Raw genomic sequence first — 26,826 nt, forward strand, 5'->3', positions numbered from 1 at the left:
GGATTGATTTCTTAGGGTTTTCTTCTTCTTCTTTTCTTTTTTGTTTTGTTTTTGTTTTGCAAAAAAAATGAAAGACAAAGGGGGTTTGGGTCTTTTGGGTTATGGACTGGGTTGACCCAGTTCGAAATGGACTGGGTCGTAGGGAAGATTGGGCCATTTTTTGGGCTTGTGGCTTGAATTTGAAGAAGAGGCTCAATTCCGACTTTCTTTATATTTTCGCTCTCTTTTCTTCTTTTATTTATCTAAAACTAAATTATAAAAATACTTAAACTATTATTAAGAACTAAATTAAGTTATAAAAGTACAAATTAACTCCCAATAATAATTAACGCACAATTAAATAATAATTAAGCATGAAATTGTATATTTGGACATTAAATGCTAAAAATGCAAACGATGCCTATTTTTGTAATTTTTAATTTTTGTAAAACAAATTTAATTACTAACAATTGTAGAATTAAATCCTCCATGCGAAATGCAACATATTTTTGTATTTTTAATAATTTAACAAATAAACAAACACAGACAAATACAAATAATTATCCAAAATATCACAAAATCTCACAAAATTTCACACCAAGGAAAATCATTTTATTTTGAATTTTTTGGGAGTAATTCTCATATAGGGCAAAAATCACGTGCTTACAATGTACATTCTTTACTTGTTGAGTTGCTCTTATATGCTTATTTGGATTTTTTACCACTTTGACAATTTCGTGAATACTTTTATTGTTAAGTTGCCCTTTTGTGGAAACACTTTCATAATTGACTTTTAACTGCAATTAATTACATGAGTATTTTAAGTTATAAATAGGCATTAATTTGTTTACTTGAGGTTGTGATTACAAGAGATGTTGTTTCTTGCTGAGTTACCTTTCAGTACATGTTATTGTTATTGAGACTTTGTGTACATTGTGGTTGAGCCGTGAGCTCCTTATTGTAAAGAATACTATTATTGTGCATTTCTTTGGAAAGTTGTAATATTTGGGAATTTGAGGTTCGATTTGTGATATGTTGTGATATTGATACGCATGCGGTGGTATAAGGTATGGGGGTTGAAACACATGTATTGAGATAAGGTGGGCTTGATACGTGTGGCTAGTAGGGGAACTACTAGAAGCCATGCGGTGTGATTAGGTGGGCTAAACATGGGATGCTATTTCGGGAAAAATAATTTTTAGAACTAAATGTGAAGGCTCCCACGCTGGTATAAGGAAATATTGTGAATTTAGTTATGATTTGTGACTACGAAACTGTATCTCGGGAGTTCCCTTGTTGATATTTCTCTTTTGGTGCACTTTGTTTGGTTGTTTTGTTCCGTATTATAATATCTCCTTTCTTCTTTTGTGATGTGTTAAACTGCCTTAGTTCGGTGTATTTATTTAATCGACTCATTCCTATTGTTATTATTTTTGTTGTTGTTGTACTCAGTGTTGTTGAGCCGAAGGCTTGGTGTGGTTGTGGTATTAAAATTATTTTTAAGAAGTGTGTGTTCATTGTGTTTGTTATACATTTTGAGTAACTTGGCTTGTTTTTTCGATTAACTATTTGATGTACCTTACTTGTCTTGTTGACTTGGGATGCAATAGTACACCTGCACATACATATATTGTAACATACTACTTACACTAGCTTATGAGTACAAAACTTGGCATTTATTGATTATGTCCATGTACTCTGGTATTATCAGTTTCATGTTGAGATTGTGAGCTTGTGAAAATGTCGGGTGGATGATATTATTGGTACGTGAGTTATCCGTGCAGATCCATATATTGATATTATTGGCACGTTAGTTATTCGTGTAGCATGTGAGTTGTCCGTGCAGATCACATATTGATGTTATTGGCATGTGAGTTGTCCATGCAACACGTGAGTTGTTCGTGTAAATCCACATATTGACATTATTGGCACATGAGTATCCATGCACGTGAGTTGTCCGTGTGGATCCACTTATAGATATTATTGGCACGTGAGTTGTCTGTGAGATTATGATTTGAGATGTGGGCATGAGGTGCTGTGAGTATATGATGGTGGGTTGAGATCCATGATTTATTTTTATAAGATGACCTACAGAGAGACTTTGTTGTAAAAAAACTTGTGATAGACAACTTAATTAATTAATTGTCCTTTGTGTTTTTATCTAGTTTTACTGATGTTTTCCCGGTATTCTTATTATTTTACCTCTTATATGCACATGTTGAAATTGTTGCTACTTACTGATTTCCTGCCTTCCATTATTAGTTGTATATTGTTATACTGCATAGGATAATTGACTAGTGAGTGTCTTGACTGTACCTCGTCACTACTCCACCTAGGTTAGTCTTGATACTTACTGATACCGACCATGGTGTACTCATACTATATTTCTGCATATTTTTATGCAGAGTCAGGTATTGGAGATATTGGACTCGGGCAGAGCTATATTGTTGATTGCAAGGGTTCAAGGTAGAGCTGCTTGGTTGTCGTAATCCCTTGGAGTCTTTCCATATGTTGTACTAATAGTTATTATTTGAACAATATTGTATTACGATCCTTGAGATTATTCCATGTATTCAGTTAGAGTTCGTGACTCAGTGTTACCACTCTTGGGATATTGTTATAATTGTTTCCGCTTTTGGTTTTGGTACATTTGTTAAACTCTATTTCAAATTGTCATTGTAAAAAAATGGCTTAAAAATTTGTTATAGTAGTCGGCTTACCTAGTCTTAGAGACTAAGTACCATCACGACGCCTATGGTTGGATTTCAGGTCATGACAAGTTGGTATCAGAGTTCCAGGTTCATAGGTTTTACAGGTCACAAATGAGTTTAGTAGAGTATTGCGGATCGGTACGGAGACGTTTATAATTATCATTTAGAGGCTACAAAACTATTAGGAAACTTTTCCACTTCTTTCATTCATGTCGTGCGAATTTGTTGATTTCAGAGTTGAGCATTTATATCTTTATTCTCTTACAGATGGTGAGGACACACGCTACCGGGTTAGTTGAGTAGACACCCGCACACCCTGCTAGAGCTGCGAGAGGTCGGGCTTAGGTAGAGGCCGAGGAAGGGCATGTGTCGCAGGTAAAGCACATATCAGAGCAGTAGTTGAGGATCAACCAGTAGCTCCGATTGGGGGACAGTTACCGGAAGCACCTGTTGTTACCCCCAGACTTCAGGAGACTTTAGCACAATTCCTGAGCATGTTTGGTGCATTGGCTCAGGTGGGATTGATATCTATTTCACCAATTACTTCGCAAATTGGGGGAGGAGCCTATACTCCTACCGTCTGTACTCTAGAGCAGCGGGTTCAAATTGGTCAAGTTTTGGGTGTAGTGCCGATATAGCCTGAGATCAAGCCAAGGGAATTAGAGGAGGAGCAAAAGAGGCTTGAGAGGTTCAAAAGGTATGGTCCACCTACTTTCAGTGGCATAATTACCAAGGATGCTAAGGGATTTCTAGAAAGGTGTCACCGTATTCTCTGTACCATGGGTATTATGGAAGTGAAGAGCTACCTCTACTACATTTCAGTTGTCAGGAGCAACGTATCAATGGTGGCAAGTTTATGAAGAGGGTAGATCAGCCGATGGAACTACCCACTTGGGCTCAGTTTTTAGAGATATTTTTAGGGAGTTTATTCCCCAGACCCTCCGGGATGTGTGGTGCACAGAGTTTGATCGCTTGCATCAGGGCACCATGACGGTGTCAGAATATGCCATTAGGTTCAATGAGTTAGCCCTTCATGCACCTACTTTGGTACCTACCGCCAGAGAGAGAGTCCAAAGATTCATTGAAGGACTCAGTTATGATCTTCGATTCTGTATGGCTCGGGCAGACCGATACTCTATTTCAACAAGTAGTGGAAATTGACAGGATGTTAGAACATGTTCGAGATGAGGAAAGACTAAGGAGACCAAGAGGTCTCGAGGTTATGGAGGATTCAGTGGATTCTACTCTGCAGCTATGACTCATTATGGCGAAGGCTCGGGAAGTCGACCAACCCAGTGTGCTCGTCAAACTACCCGCGGTGCTCCAGTTAGTTAGGGTACTCAGATAGGGTAGTCATCTTTTAGTGTACCACCGACACGAGGTTCTTACGGTGGTTATTCCAGTTATCTAGCACAGACTCAGTATGAGCAAGCACACCCATAGATGGGTTGTTATGGGTGTGGTGATACTAGACACATCATGAGGTATTGTCCCAGACTTGGGAAAGGCAGATTTCATTAGAACACTCAGGCTACAGGCCCTATTTTAGTTACTACTCCATCTGCATAACCAGTTAGGGGTGGAGGTCAGGCGGGTAGAGGGCGTCATAAAGGGGGAGGTCCGGCCCATTGATATATTTGGTATGGTATGGCTGAGGCCATACACCAAATGGTGTCGTTACAACTATGATGTTGATTTGTTATAGAGGAGCACTACTCTTATTTTGATTATCGAGGTAAGACCTCCTATCATGCTCCACATATGGTTAGTTTGTGATTTTTTTACTCCACTAATATGTCTATTCCTGTTGGAAGATTCTCTGGTGATAGTCCGTGTCTATCATTTTGTTTCTATTCACTACTGAGAGCTATGAGGCTAGAAGTGACTTTCTATTACTCAGTACGGTGAGTTTTGATGTGATTTCTAGGTAGTTTGGTTGCAACTTGTGATTTAAATTCCTACCAGTATGGGGGCTCACTATGTATTATGATTTTGTTAATAGAATTTAAAAAAGATGAAGAAGGTTTCGGTTGGCACGATGTGTATATTACTTGTGATACAGAATAGAGGATGGGATCCTCGAGTTCCATGTGGTTAGATATGTTTGAATTGGGATACGTGTCGCGGTGGAAGTTATATCTGGATAAAACCCTTGTAAGTAATCCATGCTTTTTACATTCTCCCTTGTGAAATTTATTTGTATTATAACACTGATAGGGAATTATGCATGTTGGGCTTATTTGATAGTTCTTTTATGTGTTTCTCTGTGCATATTTAGCCATATTTTGTGTTGTATTTATTGGGTTTTTAGCTTACGAGCTGTGTGCCCAGGTGGCATTAAATGTGACTTGCTGATCTGGGTAAATGGTTTTGAGGTCTTCTTGTTTCTTGCATTATTGTCGGGGTTGTGAAGCTTTAGAACGAGGTTCTAACTGAGATGAGGCTGATTGGCAGTGTTGTGTTTGATTATGAACAACCATTGTGGCTAGAGTTATTGTTATGGGCCTATGTATGATGTGTTAAGTTGTTTTGGTTGTATTGTGTGAGTGTAGGCATGAGTTGTTACAGCTGTTTGAAGTTGATACAGTGTGTTGATGTGGAAACTGGGTCTTTTGGAAATGGTGAGAAATTTGGTTCTAATATTTACTAGTGTGAATAGGAGAAATAATCCACAATTGAGATGGTGTTATCAGACTTATGTCGATTAGGGTGACGTGGGATCACTCGCGAGTATATGTATGATAAGTACATTTAGTGATTGATGAACTCGGAAAGGTACCTAGCACGTTTGAGGACGAACGTTTGTTTAATAGGAGAGAATGTAAACGACCCAACCGATCGTTTTATGAATTAGCATCCCGTTTGGTGATTTAAGGTCTCGAGCAGCTTCATATTATATATTATGAATTGTCTGTGTGGTCGATTCTGATTTTCTAATGATTCAGAATTAGTTGGAAAAATGAATTTCATGATTTGAAGTTTTAAGTTGGAAAATTGCGAAAACCCCTAAGGTTAAATTTGAGGATTTGAGAGCCAAGTTGTGATCGGAGTTTAGTAATTTTGGTATGGTTAGACTAGTCATCAAATGGGGTTCGAATTTCGTAACTTTTGTAAATTTCGAGAAGTGGGCCCCGCGTTGACTTTTCAAGTTGACTTTTTATTTCTTTGCAAATATAGTAAATTTTATTGTTTGAATTAGTTTCCTATGGTTTTAATGATAGAATGAAATTGTTTTGGCTAGATTCGAGCCATTTGGAGTTGGATAATCGTGGAAAACGCCTACTAGTGTTGTTGGAAGATGTTAGACCCCTCGAATTTCCTATTAGTCTAAGGCCATAAGCACGCTCACAAGTCGCTTAAGCGTCATCTTGACTTCCAAGAGAGGTTAAGGACCGGAACAACTTAGATGATCATGATATTAAGTGTAGGAGGTGTATTGGATGTTGTTAGGGTCTAAGGAGATCCCTAGAACTAAGCCAAGTTGAGAGTTATGTAATGGGCTAAAGTTTCAAAATAAATTCGCACAAGATCCGATTTTAAACGCATGAAACTACCAAACTATAAGGTCTTAGGTGGTGATGTACCTATCAAATTAACTTTTGAGTCTAGTTTCTAATGCATCAAACTGTTTTGTCATTTTGATATATATATATATATATATATATATACAGAAAGTTATGTCCATTTTACCAGACCTATACCATATACGCGCCCGCGCACAGAAGAGGGGTTTCTGCCTTGTGTGCGCGGCCAGATGCGTGGTCACTTGCCCCTCATTGAGGAGCATTTACTGGACATTGCATGGGGTGATCCTATAGGATAACCAACCTAGGACCCCTCTTTACTAATCTTTTCTTTATTTAAACCTTTGTTTTACAACTCGTTCAAACCTTTATCTTACTACTTGAGTTATCCAACGTGCTTTACTTACAACTTATTTGATTCAACTGTTTATATGGACTAATTTGTGAATATAAGTTCGTCCAGGATCCACCATTGTGGACCAATAGGGGTGCCTAACACCTTCCCCTCGAGATTACCTCGAGCCCTTACCCTAATCTCTGGTAATGCAAATCAACCCAAGAGTTAATCGCTCTAGGTTCCCTAATGCACCATAATCCGTTAGGTGGCAACTCTTCAAATACCCAATTTCCAAAAAGAAATGAGTCATTACACCCCATGAATATCGAAACCCGGACCTTCCTCCCTGTCTCAAAAATGGAGGAAAAGGGGGCGCGACACTAATTTGGGGACCTCATTGTGCTCGAGGTAGGCCTAGCGACAAATAGACTTGGAGAAAATTGATGCCAGTAACTGCGTCATTCCATTAATGTGAAAAATGGACCAAATCTCTAAAATGATAATAAATTATAAAGAGTCACTAATGGCATGTGCCTTATTAAAACCAAAGTCTAAAACGAGTCTAGAAAGAAAGTAAAAACATCATTCCTAATATATTTGGTCCTAGAGGGACCTTCGCCATGCTTGGCCTTCTTTGCTCCATCAATCAGATTCCCAGGTCGCACATGTCTAATAGTAGATATGCCCTTTTTAGGAGCCCTCCTTCAATCCCATCCATGTTTTGACATCCTGCAACCCTCTTTCTCATTTTCCCTTCAAGCTCCATCAACCCTTGCTTTAAATATTCCAACCTCTCTGTTGATTTAGTAGTGATTTCCTTCCACTCGTTGATTGCTTCCATGTCCACTTTATGTTGTTCCAAATGTCTGGCTTTAGACTCGAAAGCCCTTTTGTGCAACATCCTGTATATGACTTGTGCTTCAGCAGAATTGTCTACAACCCTATTCTTTAGATTAATCCCTAGCTTGACATCTCTCGCTATCTCATCTACCAACCATGATAGATAGAAGTGCACATGGCTGGCATGATACCGATCTGGCTCGTTAATATCTTTCTCCACAATGATCTTTTGATGCCACATGTGTTTTTCCTAGAACTTGAATGGAATGTCATTCCCCTGAAGTCCGCTTTGTACTAAACTATTTAGAAACTCGTGGTATAACCTGTTTTCTCCCAGCCTGCCTCATAACCCTGATATGCACATAAGGATAGATCTCCCTCAATTTGATTATTACTAGATGAAAAGTATCACTCGTACCTGATAATGAATTCACTGCTAGGGAACCACTCAAACATCCAATATACCTTGTCAACAGTCAGATTGCTGAAGAAATGTGCCCAGCTCACAGCATTTTCCGGTTGCGCAAACCTATTTGGGATAAAAGTCATTCTCTTCGGATGGTGATAGGCTATATGGTCATTCCATGGTCGTCGCGGAAATTCTTTATGGTATTCTCCTATCTGAAGGTATTCCAACAACCATACATGCAGCAACAGATTGCAACTCTCGAAATGCCTATACCCCTTTTTGCAACGGTCTAACGCCCGGTACATATCAGCCAATGTCATAGGGACAATAGTGTAAGTTTTGCCCCTCAATCCCTCCATTAATGTCTTAATGACCATAGCTAGGCGAGTGTGGATCCTTTCTCCTTGTATTGGAAATACCAGCATCCCCAGAAAACAAACAATGAATAAAAAAACTCGGCGGTGAGTCCAACCCAAAGAAGTGATGTCAAACTCACATGGTAAAGGCGGTATGACTTGCTGTACCCATGACGCTCATAGGAAAAATCGAATGGTATGTAAAACTTCTTTAGACAGACTAAATCATCATTTTTCCTAAAACCCATCATTTTCAAGAAACCTCGAGAAGTGCAATTTTCAAGTACCAACAAACCAAGGCTATCCCATGGGAGCCCAGCAAAACCTCTTATTTCTTCTAAAAGGGGAGTCATTTTTGTTATACCCAATTTTTTCTCATATATTTTAAAATGTGCACACACACTTTCAAATATTGTACATGCATTTGCAAGCATTCACAAGTATTTTTACAATTTTTCTACAAATTTTCAAGGCCCTCAATCCATTTATTTCTGCATTTTTTAATTACATAAATGTTCAAAATTATTCCTCATATTATTCTATGATGATTTAATCATCTAAATGTATCATTTATGGTCATGTGAGTGTTCAAATATTTTAATTGTATTTTTTATAATTATATTTGCATTTTTAAGACTATAATTGCACATTTTACAAAAACAATCCCTACATATGCATAACTACATTATCTATACAGAAAATAATTTTTTATATTTTTATAATATTGAACAATAATTTTTAAATCACTTTCATGTTTGAAAATTATTTTTATCATTAACTAGCTATTTTTAAATTGTTTTATTTAGTAAAATGGGTATTTAACAAATGGTTTTTTTAATTCCTTTAATTTTTCAAACTTAACCCCCTATATTAGCCCAAACCCTCAAAAAATACCAGCCCAATTCACTCTCAAGCACAACCTGCCTACCCGACCCAATAACTCGTCCAATCGTGGACCTTGATCCTTTAGATCAACAATCCACATTAACCCTTACCATTTTTAATCCTAACCAAACCCTAACCCCTTTCATTCTTTCCCTTCCGCCGTTACTGATTCCCTCCAACTCTCTATTCTCTCTCGACCCCCCTTAAACCCTAATCGTTGTCACCGGCAAAAAGCTCCCGTTTATGGAGTTTTTATGTATTATTCGACCATTACCGGCCTTCTATACCTCCTGGCTGTTTGATTACGTGGATTCTTAAAAGAATCTCAAGGAGATTCAACCCAGTTCTTTGTCCAAAGTTTGTTTACTGGCCTGTGTAGGGCCATTCTCATTTGTGAGTACTGATTTCCTCCTATTTGTTTTAGTTTGAATCTATGATTTTTGACCGCGTTTCTTTCATCTCTATTGTTTTGAAACCTAGTTCTACAAATGCTTTGAATCTGTTCAGATTTTTGTAGATCTGAAACGATTCGAGCATTATTTGGTGTTTTCCCTCGAAAATCTTTTGTTTTGGTTAGCTGCTTCAATTTCATTTACTTTCTTTAAAACTAGGGTTCGTCATGAGTTTCTTCAAAAGGTTTTTAACTTTCAAATGTTGAATTTGACTATCTCTTTATATGTTTGATTAATTTTCGTGTATATGCTTAAACCCTAAATGTTCTTATTTGTGACACTGATTTCTTCAATTTTTTTCCATATTGTATTTACTTCTATGAACCAGTTATATTGACTGATTCTATTTTAAGTTTTGAATAATTCTTTCTTGTTAAAATCAGTATTCATTGGGATTTTTACTGATGATTTCTATTAGGGATTCGAATAATTTTCCTGTTTAAATTAATATTTTCTAGGATTTTTATTTGTTTCCTTATTTGTGACCTTGATTAATTATACTTGCCTTAATTAATTATCAGTACGGTTTGGGGATTTAACTGGCTCCCTATATGGTGTGATATTGATTACTTGCCTTATTTGAGCCCTAGTTCTGTACCGTTAATTGACTCTCCCCCCAATTTAAGGGGTCTCTTCCAGATTTTCCACAGGAATTGATCCCCTAATTGGCTGATTGATTTTATTTGATTGTTTTACAGACTGTGATTTCTTCTTTACCTTATTTGTTTTACCACACTAAGTGCTATGTATACCCTCTCATTTTGATTCTTCAAAACACGGACAACAATTTACAAAAAACACACTCACACACAACTTTGCTCTCATCTCTCTGCTACTTATGTTCATTGTTTGTCTAGTCGGCTGAAAGCCAAGACTAGACTGTTGAATCCAGTCTACTTTACCTTTTGCTTCTGCTTCTTTAACTGGTATTCTCCAACTTTACTATCATGCAAACCTCTGTATGATTTGATTTGTGTACTTCCTATTCCTAGCATGTCCATTTTATGTTTCTAAATCAGTAGGATCTTTTACATCAACTTGTTTATATTTAACTAAAACTATGTGCTTCATGCTTCTTGTTCTTAATTAGCATGTGTATTGCCATTCAATTAGACTATGCGCTTCCTGCTATCCAATGTGCTTCCTTATAATTAACATGCCTTCCTTTTGCATAATCAAACTGATGTGTCTACTGCAATAAACATGTCTACTTCTGTTTAAACCTATATGTTGCTGCAATAGCATGCCTACTTCTGTTTGATTGAACCTATGTGTCTTGCTTTCAACCTATTTGCCCCTGTTTTAGCCAGACCTATGTGCTTCTACTTTCAACAAGTTTGTATACTTGTTCATGTCTAAACTGGACCTATGTCTATTCATCTAGTATGCTCTCTAAGTGTTCATCCTTCACAGACTCCTAAACAATATGACTCCCCAGCCCTATTATCCCTCTGTATGTGACTAAATTCTCACCTAGTGGCAGTTAATTTAACTAAGTTGAAACTCTAAGTTACCATGTTTCTGTATAATATTTAACTGCTGGGACCTTTGTTTGAGTTACAATGATTGAATGACCCCGTTTGCTCCTTACTTCCTGAGAATCCAAAACTATTTTTTTCTTAAAAACTATCTCCTGTTTTCAACTCCTATTCTTAGAACACCTAGGGTCTTGCCCCTCTAGTGTGAGAATTGCTTAGGAGTCCATGAGACTCCTCTAAACTTTGACACACTGGAGTTGGCTTTCCAAACTTGCTCACAAAGGGTTACTTTGACAGTTTTCTAGTTTGAGCATTGCTAGGCCCTTGGAAACTTTGACACACCAGGATACTATTGGGTGCACTATGAGTTTATGGTATTTTTGGACTGGTTAAAGGCATGGTTTGCCAGGTTTATCCTTTGGGCCTATATTCAGGCTCCCTATAGTTGTAGCAATTTCACTTCTGTAATTCATTATTAATGTTGGTCTGTAATAATAATTTCTTATAAATAGATATTGGGGAAATTAGTAAAAGGGAGGGATTCGTATGCATATCCTATTGGTAAGGGTAGATATCATGCCTATAGGTTGTTACAATATTGTTTGTTTAGATATCATGCCTATTGTTTATTTAGATACCATGCCTATAAGTTGTTATAATATTGTTTATTTAGATATCATGCCTATAGGTTGTTACAATATTGTTTATTTAGATACCATGCCTATATGGGGTTTTAAATTTAATCTGTCCTGCCTATAAGTTTGAAAAGAAAAATTAATCCGTCCTGCCTGTAAGTTTGAAAAGAAATCAGCTTCTACATACTAACAAGGTTTAAATCAGTTTTCTGCATGTTTTAAAACTAATTGATGCATTTAGATGCCATACCTATAGGATTCTAAAACCAATTTCTGCATTTAGCTACAAGTATCTAGAAGTCTAAAATCAGTTATTATACCCAGGCAGCATGTCTATAGGACTTAATAAACTCAAACAGTTTTAAACCGATTCCTAGAATTCTGATTGCATTTAGACAACATGTTTATAAGGTATTACAGATCTATACCTATGCAAGCCTATAGGTAATCAAGGTCTAATAAAAACTATGGAACTATGCTTTGCTTATTTGTGACTGCCCAGATTCAACAGGTTCTAAAATCAGTAGGCAAACTGATTAGGTCTTTAACGCTTCACCTTAACACAATGCTGCGTATTCTCTACTTGTCATGCTCATCTAGATATCCTGTTCTAGGACCTTTATGAAATATCTGAAATCTGTTGTTTGAGACGTGCTAATTGTCTGTTTATTTGTGGAGGTAAACATGAGACCCCTTAATTGTTTCTTACTTGACAGTCCTGTTTGTTCTTTGTTGTCGCTTAGATTTTACCTTTTAAACACCTCAGTCGAGTCTAGAACTGCCTAAATTAGGGGTCCTAATCAACTCCAGGGCCATAAGGAAGGGACGTGTAATACACACATAGAGTTTGTTAATCAAAATCGCTTATATAACCACTAACGAGAGGGTAATTGGGTAGTAAAAGGATATGATGACCTGTGCGCTAATGTCACTTGTAACCCCTCTAGCCGAGGAAGGCTTACCGGGTATTGTACATATGTGATCCTATAGGCTAACAAACCTAGGACTTTCCTCATCTTATTCACATATGTGTGTTTAGACTGCTTATCCGTTAAATTTCCATTATCTTATATGTGTGCTTAGACTGCCTATTTGTTAAATGACTAATTCACATAATTCGAGTTCGGTTGGGACCCACCGTTGGGGACTGCGAGGGGTGCCTAATACCTTTCCCTCAAATTTATTTCGAGCCCTTACCCAATCTCAGGTAATGCAAACCGATTTTACGAGTTATCCGCTTTAGGTGCCCTAGCGCACCTTAATCTGTTAGGTGGCGACTCTTCAAATTCAAATACCCAATTCCCGAAAGGGAATGAGTTGTTCCCGATGAATATCGAAACCCGACTCCGCGAGGGAAAAAGGGGGCGCGACAACATGGCGACTCTACTAGGATATGTTAGGCTATTACCATAAATAACTTATTTTTTGTGAATTAGTATTAAGCATGCTTATTTCTGTTAACACATGTATACCCTTCCCATTTCCCCTTTATTTAGATTTAATTGCTTATTTTTCAAGCATTCATGACTTTTTTTATCTCCTGAAACTGACTTGTCTCTTTGTTTGTTTTTGTAAATGTCTTTCAATTATTTAAATACCGCATTTATCATTTTTTTAAACGTGCAAATACTTGACAACATGCTATTATTGCTGCAAAAATCATGCTCAACATCATATTCCACTCATACGTAATCAATCCTATAGCAACGCTTGATGAGTGTTTGTGCTCTTCCTATATATCACCCCTTTAAATTCGGAAAGACGTATTTGCAATAAAACTAGTCGATCAGCATTGTGTTCGACGGTTCTGTGCCTTTCCCCTTCAAGTTATCCGCTTGAGGGTTCTAGTCTAGACCTCTATAGCAACCTTACTCTGATAAATTGTACATGAATCATGGTCAAACCTAGCTGGGTTAATATGTTGTCCACATAATAACCTTTTAAGACAAGCCTCACCCAAAAGTTCATCGGGTTTTCCATAATCTCAACGGACGCAACCACGATTGTGTGAATTAATTTTGGAGAAATAAGTGCAAATATGCTAATCATTGTTGTATAAATAGACGAACCTGGAGGGGGAAGGGCCTAACCTATATTTATTTTATAGAAAATGAGGCACGAAGTCCCCAGGTTCGGCATGGTCGGTAACATACCTTCACTTTTGCTAGATTGGTGGAGGGATCTTCCTTCAAGTGACCAAAATCATGTGAAATGAGTCTTAGGAAATTTGTCTTCTTTGTTGGATCTTCAGCCAAATAAAATGTTGATTGAGGCTTCCACCATGTTTTGGGACAATGAAAAGACTGTGTTCCGCTTCGGAGACATAGAAATGACTCCCCTCTTGGTAGAAATAGGGGGATTTGCTGGCCTACCTTGGGATAGCCCTGGTTTATTGGCACCAGAAAATCGCACCACTAGTGGGTTTCTGACGATGATAGGGTTAAAGAAGAATGACGACTTGGAGTGCCTGAAAAACTCCTACAACCCTTTCGACTTCCTCTATGAATGATACGATCACAATAGCTCTTACCGTATTTTTGATGATGAGTTCTCCATCACCTCCTTGGGTTGGATTCATCGTAGGGTCTTTGTGTTCAATGTGTGTTTCTTGGGCATGCTAGTGTTCCCGATCCAAGGGGATAGAATCTACACCAGGCTAACCATGGTGACCAAAACTTTGATGGACGGGATCGAGGGACATACATATACCATTGTCCCTATGATCATTTTAGATATGTATCGGGCCTTGGAATGCTGTCGGAATGGGTTCAAATTCTTCGAGGGTTGCAATTTGCTGCTGCAAGTTTGGTTGTTAGAACATCTCTAAACGGGTCAATACTGTCAGGAATTTCTGTGAAGGACATAGAATGATCACATAGAATTTCATCATCCCAAGAAAATGACTTATATTCCAGACATGTTTGCTCAACTTAAGGATGCTGTAGGATGGGTGCAGTTTTCAACAAGTTAAATGAGGACCAGGTTCAATGGATGTTCGAGTGATTCCCCACCGACGAGTTCATCATCAGATATAGGGATGTTCCATACATGGTGTTGATTGGGTTAAGGGGCATATACTCTTATGCTCCCATCAGGGTTATGAGATGGCAGACAGGAGACAGGTCATACCGCGAGTCGCTAAAATGAGTCACTTTACAGTCGATTTTCAGGGTGACGCCATCCCATATAAAAATGAAACACAACACATGTGGAACTTGAAGATTATCATTGGAAAAGGATACCATCGATCCAGACCGATATCATTCACACATACTTCTACCCCTCATGGTTGGATAATAACATAACTGGAATCTTCGAGCCAAAGGTTGGTCCAAGAAACAGGGTCATAGACGAAGTTGCTGAAGCACAGGTGAAGTATAACAAGCTGCACAAAAGATTTCGTGAATATGAAGTTGAGAATATGGAGCAGCATAAGGCCGACATGGAAATGATCAATGAGTGGAAAGAGAGGGATGTTAAATCCAGCAAAAGGTTGGAATATCTGGAGTACAATTTGATGAAATTGGAAGGGAAAATGAGAAAGAGAGTCACTGATTCCCAGAACACTGAGAGAAACGAAGGAGGACACTTGGCAAGGGCATTCTTACTGCTGAACCTGCGTGAACTGGGGGAACTGATCGACAAGAGCATCCAGTCTTGAGAGGGTCCTTCTGGGACCAAGTAGATTAGGTTTACTTACTTTTTTAATGTAATAAGGCCAAGAGCCATTAGTGACTATCTTATTCAGTGTTGTTTTGGATCGTCTATTTTTACATTAATGAAATGAGGTAGTTATTGGCACTGAATTTCTCCAAATCTATTTGTCGCTAGGCCTACCTCGGGTACAACGAGGCTCCCAACTTAGGATACGAATTTACATTCCCGCAATATGTATTTAAATACTACAAACTTTTCAGAACCCCTACTGACTTGTTTACCTTTTATTTTCTTTCCTTATTATTCCCATTCCCTAAGGTTGGTTCGCACATACTGACATCATCAACATATCACACCAGATCCAGAGGCCCTCCTCCTCCTCCTCCAAGTAAGACGAAGAGTAGAGGAAAATATAATATGGACAACTTAAGTGGTATTCGAAAGGAAAATGCCGAGAATGCGGAAACTTCAGACGATCAGAGTACTCACGCACCAAATGATTTGGTTTTACGGTTGGAACAAAAGATACTGGAGTTATAAGGAGAACTTGAGCAGGTCCACAACTTAGCAAACCTATCCCTCACCTTGGGCATCCCCGATATCAACCAACAAAATACCAAAAACCTAGCGCCTTCCCAAAATACACCAAACCAGCATCCACAAAACCCTCCCGCACCATATCAATATGTACTAAAAATCCCAATCCCTTACCGATACCAACTCCACCACAACACCATCATTAACCAATCTAGTACCTACAAGCCACCACCTATCACACTCCTCAGAACACACCACAACCCATTCTCGTTCCTCAAAACTCAACCAACGATCACCACTACACCCAAGTCCCTGGCACTCAACAAAACAACCATATATATGTGGAAACCGTACCTCACTCTACTCAACCAATCTCCTATACATTAGAATTCGCTGAGAAGGATCTGCTCATCAAGAACATGGCCGAGGAACTCAAGAAATTGACAAGTCGAGTTTAGGGTGTTGAAGGAGGCAAAGGGATAGAAGGTCTAAATTATGAGGATCTATGCATAAAACTGGATGTGGAACTGCCGGAAGGTTACAAACCTCCTGAGTTCGAAATGTTTGATAGAAACAGGTGATCCCAAGGTTCATTTGAGAACTTACTGTGACAAGCTCGTGGCAATAGGAAAAGATGAAAGAATCCGGATAAAGCTCTTTATGAGAAGTCTTACCAGAGATGCCCTGTCCTGGGACATAAGCCAGAATCCTAAGAAGTGGACCAATTGGGTGAGTATGGCATCAGAGTTTATGGATCGGTTCAGGTTCAACACGGAGAATGCACCGGATGTCTTCTACATCCAGAATTTAAAGAATAAGCCAACTGAGACTTTTCGCGAGTATGCTACTCGATTGAGGTCAGAAGTAGCCAAGGTCAGACTAGCACTAGAAGAAGAACAAATGAACAAATTCTTCGTTAGGGCACAAGATCCACAGTATTATGAAAGGCTAATGATCATTGAGAATAAAAAGTTCTCCGATATCAAAAACTCGGGGATGAAGAAGGTATCAAAAGCGGGATAGTGACAAATTTTGAGGCACTACAGGCCACGAACAAAGCATTAGAATTAGGCAGCATATCAAAGAAAAGAGAAGTGGGGTAGTAATGGTGGCTCAAGGCCCAAAATCTCCTCTCACATACCAAACACCTCCACTCACATACCAAACACCTCAACCCACATACCAAACACCTCCACCCACCTACCAAACAGCTCCACCCATTTACCAAATACCTCTACCCACATACCAACCCTCATCTCCCAGATATTCTCAACCTGCCACCGCCTATCATACTTATAACACCCAGCTAGCCAACTATCATTCACCTCCAACTCATCCAAATTACCAGAAACCCCGACCTAACTTTAATCGCAAATCACCCAAATAATACACCGCTATTCCTAAACCCATCAACCAGCTGTATGAAGGGTTGAAGGCCGGGTTATGTCACTCCTATTCATGCTGTGGCAGTGGAGAACTTATCCCAATGGGTCAACCCAAATAAAACCTCTGCATATCATTCCGATATGAAGGGGCACACCATTGACCGGTGCCAAACATTGAAATATAAGATCTAAACATTGATTGATAGCAAGATCATACATGCAAAGAAAGCTACACCCAACGTCCGCTACAATCCTCTCCTAGATCATAAGGGTGATAGAGTACATGTGATAGAGATAGATGAAGAATGAGATCCTAAGGGGTGAATCAGGCTTATTCGGGAAGGTGATCATTTTAAACTTGCAGTCACACTCACTCCTATTGTGGTGTAGACGCAACCACCAGTCGAGGTTGAGGTAACCACATCAGTTCCATTTGAGGTAGAGGTAGCTCCACCTGCAGCCACACCAGTTCCATTTGAGGTAGAAGTGGCCACACCTTTCATAGTGACAGTATCAACTACACATCCTTTCTATTCCAAAGCCATACCAAGGGATTAGGTTGCCGAAGCTAGGCGAAAGGGAAAGGTAAAGATGGAAGAATCTGATGTTGCATAAGGAATGACCATAATGGGAAGGATATATACACCTGAACACTTGGGAGGATCAAGCAAGGAGGCTGCTACTAAGCAACCTGTCATTGAAACAAGACCAAATGATCTTTGGAGGAAAGTGCAGGCGAGGGAATACTCTATTGTCGATCATTTGAACAAAACCCCCGCTCAGATATCTATCTTATCACTATTGCAAAATTTAGAGGCGCACAAGAATGCTTTGATGAAGGTGTTGAATGAAGCTTATGTACCTAACAACATCACCTGTGGAGAAATGGCCAACATGGTAGGGCAGGTGCTGGAAAGTCATAAGATTACCTTCCACAAGGATGAATTACCGCACGAATGTTTAAGTAACAATCGGGCATTGCACATCACAGTGCAGTTTGAAAATAAATTCGTTCCCAGGGTCCTGATAGATGGAGATTCAAGCCTCAACATTTGCCCGTTGCCTACTCTGAAAAGATTGGGCAAAGGTTTTCATGAGATACGGGCAAGAATTATGAACGTGAAAGCCTTTGATGGTTCTCAAAGAACCACGATTGGGGAGATTAATCTTTGTCTGCAGATGGGGCCAACTTGGTTCGATGTTGAATTTCAAGTACTTGACATATCAGCTACATACAATCTTCTGTTGGGTCGACCTTAGATACATGCCGCTGGGACTGTGGCTTCCACACTACACCAGGCTGTGAAGTTCGATTGGAACCACCAGGAGGTGATCATTCACGGAGATGGAAGTAATCCTATTTACACCAGTCAAACCATCACCGTTATCGGGAACAAAAGAGGGCTAGAAGAGGAAACTTATCACCACATCGAACATGTCGACGCAGTCAAGAAAGACAAATGGTAGAGTAACAAGATAGAAAGCATACTGGCATGGTTTGGATATAAACCTGGCAAAGGACTTGGGAAGAATCTCCAGGGCATTACTAACAAGGTTTAAAGCAGTTTTCTACATGTTTTAAAACTAATTGTTGCATTTAGATGCCATGCCTATAGGATTTTAAAACCAATTTCTACATTTAGCTGCTAGTATCAATAAGTCTAAAATCAGTTATTACACCCAGGCAACATGTCTATAGGACTTAATGTGAGAACGTGATTTTTGCCTCACAAAAATTACTCCAAAATAAATCAAAAAAATAAAATAAATTTCTTTTACTGTGCAATTTTTGAATTTTGCGTGGTGGTTTGTTAAATATTTGTCTTATATCCGTAAATGTTTACGTTGTCATAATAAAGTGAAAAATAAAATAAAATACATGTTGCATGCATATCTAGGATTTAATTATGCATTGATTCAAAATAAAAACACAAAAATATGCATTTTTGTTCTATTTTAAATATTCCACTGTGTGATTAATGTTTTGTCTGTATGTTGAATAGTTGTTATAAAGTGATTAATATTTTCTAGAAGTTAAAATTGTTTTATAATTAAAGTTAGGAATTTAAATTAGAAAATTGAAATAAAAAATAAAATAAAATAGAATGTGAAAATCGGACCTGGATTAAAATCCAGGCCCAAATCAAATTATCCCCCCCACAGCCCAATCCAAACAGCCCAGATCCGGTCTTATTCAAACGAGTCAAAACGACAGTGTTTGGTCTTGGTTTATCAGGACCGTTGGATCAAATCCAACCAACGGATGAGATCTCATCACCCTAACCCACAATCCTTACCCGATCCAACACCCGGTTCAACCCGTCCCCCCAAACTTAAGCCAAACGACGTCGTTTGGTTAAGTGAGTAGATCCTGGCCTTTCATTTTGATTGATCGGACGGTCAATATCAATCCACCATTCCCCTATATAAACCCATAATCCTTACCCCGACCCCCCTAACTAAACACCTCCCTCCTCTCCTGTTCACCGTCTTCCCAAACAGACCCCTAACCCTAGCCGCCCCTATTCCCCATCGCCTAAAACCCGGCGGCATCAACGCCGCCGGTCACCAAAATAACACCCTAGAACCCCCTGAACATCCTCTACACAGATTTGACCTTAGTTTCCTTCGAATCAGACCCCAACTCTTCGAATATTAAATCGAAGGTGGGTCTGAAAACTCAAACCTTTCCAATGGCTTCCAAAATAACACCACAGCATCCCCTAGCCTACCTCGTTATGGATCTAGTGTTGGTTTGGCTCGAATCCCCTCAGAACTCTTCGAATCTTCTTTTGAAGATTCGAATGAAACCTAACCCTACTCAGATTCCTCCCAAATTAACACCAAATGACCTTTAGGCTTCCCTCACCCTTGTGCCATCTTTGGTTTCCCTCGAATCTACCCAGAAGTGTTCGGATTTAAAATCCAAGATCTGAAACCCTAAATTTTCCAATCTTGGCATCTTTTTCACTTCAGACGAAAGATTGAGGTTTAATCGACCTTAGTCAAAGTATTTTCAGTAGAAAATACTTCGACTAAGGTCTGTTTGATTTCAAACAAAGTCCAAATCCAAGTTGAGTTTGAGTCCGGTTGAATTTGAAGGTTCAGAGGTAATTTTTCTGCTTCTTATGTGTATTCTACGTATATTCTATGTTTGATTCATTAGTCTGTTTAATTTTTCATAATTTTCTAGTCAATTCTGTTATACTGTCTCCTACCCATCTACTTGATTCTAAATGTGAATTGTTTCTGTTGATTGTGATTATGTACAATGTGTGTAATCGACTCGATTAAGTTCGTCGATTAGTTGTATTGTGAATCTTGTTTCTGAAAATGTTGACTGAAGCAGCCTATTTCGGATGGATTATTTTGTTGTAATCAGTTGTTTCTTATTTGATAATCAGTTTGATTAATACTCATTAATTAAGTTATCTTTGTTTATAGTTCAATAGAATCCATCAAATGGATATTGTATATGTGTTGATTTCTGAGCATTAAGTTTCAGGGCATTGTCAGTATATTGACAATGCTCCTGTATCTGTTTGATCCTAACTCAATGTTGAAGTTCTGTTTAAATTGTTATGTTGAATTCAGTGTGATTTTACAAATTTTGATTAAATGTAATTGTGTTAGAAGGTTACATTCTTAGTTAAGATTCAGTCCAAAGCTTTAGGATTGGTTGTAGCTGTTTTAAATCAGATTAATAATCAGGTTTGAACAGATTTTTAAAAATCTGTATTGTTAGATTTTAAGTTTGACAGCAGTAATAATAGTAATCACAGTAGGATTTCTGAGGTTATTTCTGGGACAGAATAGTGAGGGCAATATGATAGCACAATGGGCTGAAAGTGGAAAGTTATTGGCTATTATTTAAAGTGATAATGGGAAACAAGGGATAATGGGGCTGCTTAAAATCAGGATAGTATCATTTAAAGTATTCAAAAAGCAGTTTTAATGGAACTTTCTGATTTTAAAAGGAGAAAAGGGTCCATCCAGCACTTAAAAAAGAAAGGGGCAGCCCTGTATAAATAGAGAGGGGCTGGATCAGATTGGAAAAAGGAGGAAAAATCATATTTGGGGATCAGATTTTAAAAGCAGATTTTAAGAGGGAATTGAGAGAGAGAAATGAGTTTTCAGACAGAATTTTAGATCAGATTTTGAGAGAGAATTCAATAAAAATACACCTAGAGTGAGATAAAAGAAAAAATCAAGCAGAAAAATCAGATTCCTCTTGGAATCTGAAGAGGAAGAAGAAACAGAAAAGAAACCAAAAGAGAGTATTCGCACACACACACACACACACAGTGAAGCTGAAACAGAAAAATAGAAAAGAAAAGAAAAATCCGAAACCTTGTTGTTCTTTTTGAATCTGTCCGGGTCTGTGTATTGATACTATTTGGTTTTAAAATCTGAAATTCTTTAAGAAGCTTTGCTCTTGTGAATCTGGGTTTCTCGAGTCTCATTATTGCTCAAGTCTGTGGAAAGACTGCTATTCTGCTGATTTTGTTACTGCTGCTACTGCTGAAATTTACTCCTTATACCTTCATTTCCAGGTACATATCCTTTTAAACTCATGTTGTGAAAAGATTCAACACGGCAAATAAATGAAGTTTGGAGTTATGATTCTGCTTTCTACTCATCTAAGCCATTTAGTTTAAATTTCAGTTTTATTTTGTGTTGGTTAATTAGTGGTGAATTCAACGCCATGGCTATAAGTTATTTACCTTATTTGAAATTCGTATAAGGTTTGTAATAATGTTATCCATTTCGAAATCTCATTAGTATAGGTATATGTGAGTTGTCAAAACAGGGAGTATGGCATAAAAATGGGCCATTGATTACATCCCATAATACCTTTAGCTAAATGTAAAGTAGAATGGAAGTATTAAGAAGTTACATTAGTGGTATATCTTGTAAAAAAATATGATTTTGTTTAGATTGATATAAGTTATTATATGGCATGATGACAGGTATATTTATAATCATATGAGTAAGGTGAGTTGGTATAGCTCGTCATGATGTTAAGAATATTATGAATGTTTAGGCGCACAACTATGTTGTATGTAATACAATTTTATTGAATCAATTCAAATAATAACCCCTTTCTCATCAATTTGATTATTTAAACAAATTAACTAAGCAATTTATAATTTTGGATTAAAAACAAGCGTATGAGAATGAGATGTTATGTATAAGCATGAATGACAACATCTTATATCAATGGTAATTAGAAATAGAATTTGCACTAAATGTAATAATGAAAAATTGTTCAAAAATACTTCTTCCCTTCATAAATCATTTTTTGTTAGTTTCATATACAATTCATTCTTTGGCACGTATATATATGTTGTATTTGCTAAAAATCATATTTATTCTTTTTTTCGAATTTGAATAGTGTGGATGAATATAATTTATACTCGAAAATTATATTCGACGGGCAATATTTAATAAATTGTGAATTCTTTTAAAAGAATTTAAAGGCATCCCCTAAAATGTGAATTTTTCATGAATTTCATATAAAATGTGTAGATATAATAAACAGTTTTGTGAAAAATCCATAATATTATTACAAAAAATTCTGCGCAATTAGGGATGCGTTCGCGTACCCTAACTATATTTTTAAAAAATTCGGATTATGCGTACGCGCAATTTCGAGCGAATATTTAAGAAAAGGATTTTTCCAAGGATGTTAAAATAATTTCATATAACCCGAGATGTGCAGTTCATTGTCTAAATACAAGGGTGATGATGTTTCTGATTTTATTTTATATTTCGAACATATTTTTTTTTAATAAAAACTATAACATGGACAATATTATTGTGTACATGTATGCGTGGCACGATCCTCTGTAATTATAAAAGATATATAATACGAATATACGTACGCGTAATTCGTCATAAACAATAAGTAAAAGCGGTAATAAAATCATGCAATAAAAACGTATTTAGTAAAATCAAGATAATTAAGCCAAGAATAAAAGCAGTTAAGCGACCGTGCTAGAACCACGGAATTCGGAAATGCCTAACACCTTCTTCCGGATTAACAGAATTCCTTACTCAGGATTTCTGGTTCGCAGAATAACAAACAGAGTCATATTCTCCTCGATTCAGGGATTAAAACCGGTGACTTGGGACGCCTTAAAATTCCCAGGTGGCGACTCTGAAATAATTAAAAATCCCGTTTCGACTGTCCTTAAATTGGAGAAAACTCCCCACGCGCCCCGCGGGCGCGTTAAAAAGGAGGTGCGACAGCTCTGGTGACTCTGCTGGGGAACGAACCCAGAATCTCTGGTTCAGGGTTCAAGAATTCGAGCTTAAAATAACTGTTATAGTTGGCTTTATTTATTATCTGATATATGCCTAATGTGCTAAATGATGCTTTTACCGCTTTAATATTATTTGAATTGTGTATATAAAACTGCTACGAAACCCTTCTTCTTTCTGAGTCTTCTGAATTTATGGTGTACACGTGCGCGTGGCCCACCTTTCTGTTAGAAGTCATACCAAATAAGACGAAGTTGGAACAAGTAACTAGGCCGGGCAGACTTTCGTGCTCCCGGTACGTTGCCCCCATTTCGGCTCAAACTGTCCGTTTGGGTGAGCCAGGTTTAGAACAATCAACCTCAGGTTTTGCACTTAGAATAACTCAGCCATGTACCGGATCCCTAGTAGGAACGTCTATTTGCATCATGTACATTTGGCCTTGGAGACTCAACATAGGGGTTGGGTCTGTCTAGGACAGGTGAACCCGAAACAAAAAGACCATCCTGATGCATCCTACTTGTTATTTGTGCATTCATTTGCCTCGAACATGCTTGTTGACCAGCTTAAAAGAAATCATGGTGAGAACCGAGGAATAAAGTGGGTTGTTTTAAAGAAAAAATAGTTTTAAATCTTGAAATAAAGGTATTTAATAAATAAAATGATTTTTTAGTGTATATTTTCAAAATGAGTCTTGACTTTATTAAATTAAATTTCAGATACAAAATGAGCACCACACAAAACCCCCCATCCACGAATACAGAAGAGTTTCAATTTCAGCTTCAAATGTGGTGGTATGATTTAGGCGAAGATGGTCAAAAATGGGTCGTCAAGCATTTGGGAAATCTCACGGACATTATGAAAGTTAAACCCCATGATGATTTGATTGCGGCATTAGTAACTTTTTGGGACCCTGTTCACAATGTCTTTCGTTTCTCTGACTTCGAGCTTACTCCTACATTAGAGGAGATAGCTGGCTATGCTGGTTTTGACGGAAGTCTAAGAAATCAAAGCATGATATTCACAAAGGCTCCTTCGGTACATCGATTCTTCGGTCTTCTGAACATCAGCAGTCAAATCAGGAAAAGCAATGTCATTAATGGATGTTGTTCCTTCAACTTTTTGTATTCAAGGTTCGGAAAGTCAGATGGGTTCGAAATTCATGAGAAAGGCCTTACTAACAAGCAAAACAAAGACACTTGGCAGGTTCACCGTCGTTTTGCCTTCATAGTGGCTTTTCTAGGAATCATGGTCTTCCCAAACAAAGAGCGAACAATTGATATTCGCACTGCGAAAGTTGTGCAAATCCTCACCACCAAAGAAAATCACACCCTTGTCCCCATCATTTTATCAGACATTTATCGGGCTTTGACTTTATGTAAATCAGGAGCAAAAGTCTTCGAAGGATGCAAAATTTTGTTGCAAATGTGGGTGATTGAACATCTCCAACAACAGCCCAAGATCATACAGTACGGGCTAAACAATGATAATCGCATTGAGAGTTATGAGGAAAGAATAAAAAATTATCAGGCTCCAGAAGGAATAGAAGCATGGGTATCTCATCTAAGGGCTTTAACGGCAAATCAAATTGAATGGACTTTGGGATGGCTCCCGATGAGGGAAGTAATACACATGTCAACCTCAAATAGTTATCTACTACTATTGGGATTGAGAAGCATTCAGCCGTATGCACCACTAAGAGTCCTAAGACAACTAGGGAGATATCAAGTAGTTCCTGATGATGAAGATTTGAGTATGCAAGTAATCGAATTACACCCAGAAGCCACTATCCCCGAGGCTCTACTTCAGCAGATGTGGAATAGATGTCGATACTTGAAAAGTGATACTCAAGTCCCAGACACTACAAAGGGTGAGATAAATCCTGGATATTCAAGGTGGTTTGAAAAACGGTCTCGCGTGGATGATGTACTAGAGCCTGAGCTAAGAAGGACAACAAAAAGACCCCATGTTCAAAACTTTAATGATAAAATCCAAGAGCGGTTGATCTGGGGAGAGAAGGAAAAAGGGTACAAAGCAACTATCCATGCCCTAAAAGAAAATCTGAGAAACCTCAGTCTGGAGAAAGATTTGCAAGCACAGGAAGCCGAAGGCGAGAAGAAGAGTCTAGCTTGTGAGAATGAAAATCTTCATGCTCGATTCCAAAAAATGAAAAGAGTTTCTGAAACACCAAAGAGGAGCTGGAAGGATCAAAAAACCATCGCCAATCTTTTTGAAAGAATGCAAGATTATGATTCCATTCTTGCGGAAAACGAAAGGGCGTTGAACAAAGCAAAAGAAAGGATCCAACAACTAAACGAAGAAGCCAGATCTAATAAGGAACGCCAAGATAGGCAATCCGAAAAAGACAGGGCACAATTCAAGAAGGAAAAAGACCATTGGATACGATCAGAAGACCAGCTTCGTGCACAACTAGAAGAAGCAAGAAGATGAACAGAGAACATCAACAAGCAGACATCGAAAGGGAAAGAGCGCATGCAAGATTAGAGCAGGCCAGACTCCGAGCTCTATTAGAATCAGCTCTAGATCGGGAAAACCGTGTCAGATATATAGCCACCACTCGTCAGCAGCAATTGCAGAACCAAGACCAACGTCTCTAAGATTTCAGGGCACAAATCCACGACCTGGCGGTCTACACTTCTCAAAGTTACGTAAATTGTCAAGGAATGGATTATGAAAGGTTTACAGAGCATGCACCCACTTTTGCTCGTCATCTAGCAATGGAGTTGGAAAGGATGTATCGTACGCTGGGAGGTCATCCAGGTCAAGCCCCACATTGAGCAAAAAATCTAATAATCTATAACACAAATGGAAAGTGGGGCACGTTGTGAGATGTTAAGAATTGTATCTTTTGTTTTTTAAGTGTGTAGGTTTCAAGCCATTTTCTTACAAAGTTTTCAAATGTAATGTCTGTTCATCTTTGTATAATGAATAAAAGTGTTTGCCTCATGTCCGAACTACGCAAAGTTTGATTCATGCGGGGGCATGATACGTAGGCAATCTCTATAAGATTCGACCACCACAATAAAAGATATATATAATAAATAAAAGTGAATAACAATAAAAATTTCAAGAAAGCTGGGACGACACAAGTAGCCGAGCAAATGCATAATAGAAAGGGATTATTTGTCTAGGAGCATTGCATCTCAACGTGTGATTATATATGTGTTAAACTCTCAAAACTAACAAGTTTGTTCATTTTCAGAATTCAAGCAGTTAGTTTCTCTAAAGAGTATACTGGCATATTATCATTATCACACAAGATCAAAAGGACCAATACCCGAAAGTATGTCTATCCCAGATGTTGACACAGGTATGGAGCTAGAGGAAATGGATGTCGGAAAAATGAAAGAAGAGATGTT

Source organism: Nicotiana tabacum, chromosome 3 (genome assembly GCF_000715075.1).
Source record: "Nicotiana tabacum cultivar K326 chromosome 3, ASM71507v2, whole genome shotgun sequence".
Classification (NCBI taxonomy): domain Eukaryota; kingdom Viridiplantae; phylum Streptophyta; class Magnoliopsida; order Solanales; family Solanaceae; genus Nicotiana; species Nicotiana tabacum.